Source organism: Crinia signifera, chromosome 2 (genome assembly GCF_055691185.1).
Source record: "Crinia signifera chromosome 2, ASM5569118v1, whole genome shotgun sequence".
Classification (NCBI taxonomy): Eukaryota; Metazoa; Chordata; class Amphibia; order Anura; family Myobatrachidae; genus Crinia; species Crinia signifera.
In genome coordinates this window covers 27876751-27882281 of record NC_139218.1, presented here as the reverse complement: position 1 = coordinate 27882281, position 5531 = coordinate 27876751, and positions in this window count along the sequence as shown.

The window sequence follows — 5531 nt, the reverse complement described above, 5'->3', positions numbered from 1 at the left end:
CAATTGCGACAGTATCCACACATGCCTAGGAACGTACGGATCTGATGCTGGGTCTGTGGCAGTAACATGTGCTGAATCGCTTGGATTCTGTCGTCGGTGAGGTGTCTCAGCCCTTGGGTAAGGCAGTGGCCCAGATACTTAACCCTGGTCTGGCATAATTGCAGCTTATCCTTCGATACTTTATGTCCTGTCTCTGAGAGATGCATCAGTAGTTGTCTAGTGTCATCCACTGATGACTCCAGTGACCCAGAACACAACAATAAGTCATCGACATACTGTATCAGTATCGAACCACTCATGGGTTGAAAGGATTGTAAACAATCATGCAAGGCCTGGGAGAAGATGCTGGGGCTGTCTATGAACCCCTGGGGAAGTCGTGTCCAGGTATACTGTACTCCTCTGTAGGTAAAGGCGAACAGATACTGGCTGTCAGGGTGCAAAGGGACGGAGAAGAACGCTGAACACAAATCAATGACTGTGAAATGAGTACAGTGAGGTGGGATTTGCATTAGGATGACAGCTGGGTTTGGCACTACGGGGAATTGGCTCTCAACTACTTTGTTTACCCCTCTTAAATCCTGCACTAGTCTGTAGCCCCTCCCCCCGCTCTTTTTCACAGGAAAGATGGGACTATTGGCCGTGCTGGAAGTTCTAACTAGGATTTCCTGTTGGAGCAATCGTTGGATCACTGGGAATACTCCTAGCTCAACTTCAGGTTTTAAAGGGTACTGCGGTATTTTTGGGGCTATCCTGCCTTCTTTTAAGCGGATTTCTACTGGAGCTACATTTGCCATCAGCCCAGCGTCCTGTCCATCTTTAGTCCAAAGGGAACTCGGTATTTGTGCTGTAATTTCAGCTACCCTAGATGGATTTGATTCTACAACAGTGGAATACAACATTAGCCTCTGAGGACTGTCCAGCATATCTTGCACTTTCTAGGAGTGTCCAGAAATACCCCATCGGGGGTGCAATAGATGACACATCCCATTTTGCATAGTAAATCTCTACCCAGGAGGTTAGTCGGGGCCGCTGCAGCCAACAGGAAAGAATGTTTGGTATGCAAAGGCCCGATTGTAACCTCCGCTGGTTTCGTCAGTGGGTAATGTTGTATTTTTCCTGTTACCCCAATTGCTGCTACTGATTTGTCAGTGAAACCCAAGTGAAGAGGAGTGTTGAGAACAGATCTGGCCGCCCCTGTATCAACCAAAAAGGTTTGCCTTACTCCAGCTATATCAACCTTCACCTGAGGTTCCTCTCTAAGGTGTTGAGTTAATCTAACTGGCTGTAGGATACAGGTATGACCTGTTTCCTATTGTCTGACCTGGGTTGCCCTTAGCACAGTGTCAGCCATCAGATGGGGAGGAGGCATGTTGCGTGACCTGTCTGTCTCCTCCCATTGTCTAGGGGCTGGGTATCTTCGTGTCTCACCTTTGTGAGATTCCCATTCTCGCTTATGTGTCTGATAACTCCTGGGGTTTCCTGACCTACAATGAGCTGAGTAGTGACCTTCCCTATTGCAGTTGTAACAAATAATTGGCTTTCTACCTGTGTCCCTGGTGTTTCGTTGGTATGCAGCTTTGTTTGGGGCATTAGTAAGGGCTTGGATGCTAACCATCATTAGTTTGTCAGTTTGCAATTCCCTGTGTTTCTTAATGTTGCGATCGTGGTCCACAGCAGATTCCCGTCATTCCACGCCAATTTGGGAAAGAAGTTTGGACTCTGGCTCTCAGGTTTTCCCTAAGCCCTTCCACCAGCACAGAGACAATCATCTCCCTCAGGTGGGGGTCGTCCTTAGGCTCGGAGACACCAGTGTACTTTGATACCTCCAGTAAGGCCTTAGTGAAATAATCAGCAGCAGATTCGCCATCCTTTTGTTTGATGGTAAACATCCTGCTATATTCCACTGTCGCAGGAAAATATACTCCCAATTGTAAGTTAATCAGGCGTATATTTTCCTGGTTGATCTCATCATTTATCTCCCTGTCCACTTTCAATCCACTATCCTGAATGAATTTCAGGATATCTATGTGGGCAGGGAGACAGGCCCTCAACATGATTCTCCAATCCTTGTTGGTGGGCTCATCAGAGTTTCCCAAATCCCTTACAAATTTCCGGCTCAGAGCCAGATCTTTCCTAGGATCAGGGAAATCTGAAATGATGGACCGCAGCTCTAGCCGTGTCCATGGGTTTAGCATGGTCATCTTTCTGGTAGGTATCACACCCTCTCTGTCTGCCTTACCATAGGGAACCTCCAGTGTGCGCATAGGATATGTTTGTACCACATCCGCATTACTGGGACCTGCTTGGGAGTCGTCTGTGTCTGTGCTGTGTAGTGCATCCTTACCTGAGTCCAATACTACTCTGTTGGCATCAGCCGTCTCCTCCTCCTGTGCTGGGACCTCAACAGCGGGTTGAGCTTTTCCCTCAATCATATTAATTGCATGAGAGACGGCCAGTGCCAACAGCTGCTCGTTTTCCTCTCGGGTTTCCTTATAAGGGGATAAGACAGGGTACAAGTTAGCAACGGATACATTATTACTTATGTCTTTCTTATGAGTCATTAATCCCTTCGGCACATATGGGGGTGGGGGAGCTGATTCTATTGTGGCAGCGGTTGCATTTTTATTGTGGCTGATTGCATCTGGTATCGCCAGACCTCTGATTCCCCATTGTTCCTGTCCTTCCTTCTGCCACAATTTAAGAATATCTATATGCTTCACTCTCTCCTTACGACTGGAGAGTAGGCATATTTCATCTTTTACTGCCGATAAGATTTCTGGATCGAAGCTACCAACACTGGGAAATTCTAACTTGCTGCCTTGTGTCATTTTTCTCCATTTATTTTGGTAAACAACTGCGCGTTCACCGTGCTTCCTGCACATAATAAAAGCCGCCGATCCTTTTGGCCGGCTTGCTTCCTCCCTAACATGCACGTTATCACAGCGTGACCCGTTATTACCCATAATTACAGGAATAAATGTTCACAGCTTAATAGATACCGGTGGGTTATTACTTGTCTGAGAGCTCCCCAAACACTCACTTCTACAGCTTCCTAGAACATCCCACAGTCAAGCAGGTGCGAAGGATACGAGGTATGATACTCAATCACCAAGTCTTTCAACTAGCAGCGAACTTCTAGCCAACTTGCAAGGTGCGGCCTAATTTCTCCAGGGCACAACAAACTTGTTTTCCTGTGCCCCCAGAAACTGGATTTCTAAAGTAGCTAATCGGAAACAACTGGGTTCCGATGTATCTTCTTGTACCCTCCTAGCGGAATTTAGTTCCACTGAAGGGGCAGTTCCTATGGGCACGTCGTCACGTGAACCCTGTCCTAACTGGACTGTCCTACACTGGACTACACTGCGCTTGAGTTGTGCCGTCACACACCCGTTCGCCTCAGTTATGTTTCACACTGGGCGCTGGTTACACCTTGGTCTTATGCATATATTTGAAATATTTCTGTACAGAAAATCTTCCCAGGCTGGTAGCTTTTCACTAGATACTTATGCAGGTATAAATCCCTTATAATACGCTATAGGAATCTATTAAAATAATGCTTGAGTTGCTTGTTTAAAAAAAAATGAACAAAAAGAAAAAACTTATTTTCTTTTATTAATCACCGCCTTATTCGCAGTATATTACTATACTGTTTAAATAAAGCTAGTAGTTTAATACTGTTCACCTTTGGGTTCCTATGTGTGCTGCATGTGCAGTACCAATGAACAGCCACGTGTGTACGTGCGTTGTTCACAGGCCGCCGATGAATCGGCCACCCACGTGTTCTATAGGCAATTTACAAGGTTGCGCTCGGGTTTCGCTATACGCAGTAATTGCGCCTAAATGTGGAATAAATCCCTTAACTCCGTCCGAAAGTTACGTATCAAGATGCGAAATAAATCCCGCACTTAATCCGTAAATCACGTACAAAGATGCGAAACTTTCCCGATGTGGGCACGTGCGCGCGCACCCTGCGTAATACACAATAGACGCTTTACGTTACTGCAAAAGGCCCAGGACTTGTCGCCACGTGGCGGAGTCCCTGGTTTTGCAGTAACTAACAATAAAAGTTATAGTTTTGCACAGAGGGGATCCTCTATGTACTATAATAAACACAGACTCCACGTGTGCGAACCTTATCGCACGTGGCACATATACTGTAATAAACAAGCAACCCAAGACACTATACCCCGTTAAACTACTTGTGGCAGGCAGAAGTACAGTTTACTAAACACTTAGGTATGATATGCTTTAAAACACGTGGCTTTCACTTATTGTGCTTCGGGTTCAACGCTAGCACTTCCCAAACCCCGCACCGCCGCGGACCTGGCCTATCCAGCAATGGATAATAATACTTCCACCCTTTTGCTGGTATAGGTCACGCCGCGCGCCTGGTACTGAGCTCCAGAATGTGTAACGGATGGACGAGCCCTCAATTGTTAATGGCGATTAAATGTGACCAGAGAGACAATAAGTGAAAAGCGCAGGTTACGTATTATGTCCGCAACCTACGTACCTTTTATACCTAACTACGTGCGAACAAAACGTAGCGCAGCGTAGCGTACCTTTATTGTATATTATACACCAAGAACCGATACCTTAATAAGAGATCCCTTCGCAGTACTTTGTCTCTAATCTGCGAATATACCTTTAAGGACAGTGTCCGTAATATACCTTTATCGCAAAATGCGAATAACAGACACAAACCACAGTATAGAAGTAAGGAGATAAGAACTCCGCAAAAAGGTTGTATTTAAGTCCCTAATGGACAAAAGGGGGTTACAGGAATAGAAAATACAGGTTTAACAGGTAATACAATAGACTAACAATAAAATACTATAATCAGGCTCTGCTAGGGGGAAGGAAACAGATACAAGACACAATCAGCCAACAATACAATAAGGATAAATACCGTTAAATGCAACCGTTTACCGTCTCATCAAATATGCGAAGCGCAGTCCGGTCAGAGCTCGCTATCGTTCAGGGATGAACTATAGCCCGGTAGAAAGTCAGGGAAAGGTAGATGTGCCGAAGAGACTTTGGCTGCTCTGGGTCGCCTATCTTATAGGGTCAGAAAGGGGAGGTCAAAGGCCGTTCTCATTGGTCAGAGGTCGTATGTCAGGTCAGCTGTGATTGGGGGGTAAGATGATACACCTGGTTTGGCTAGGTCCAGGGGAGTGAACTTTAAGAGTCCTTTGTTTGATGGTTTCGGCGTCAGCAGTGATAAGAACCGGTTTCATCTAGATTCCTTTGTTACATACTTTCAACAGAAACTGTCTCTGGAATATGGCTTATGTCCATAACTATCGGGCCGTGTATATTGCGAAATATTCGCAATGACCGGAATACTACGCATAAGAAACGGAACGGAACGGTACTAAACATGATACAGACAGATGTATGCAGGGCTAACTAAGCTATGTGTAGCGTTCTAAACCTTTAACTATATTTCATTTAGTGTAAGTATGTTATTATGAATTTATGTGTGATAGTATGGCTACTCTTCTGGTCCACTTTGTCACACATACTCGGGT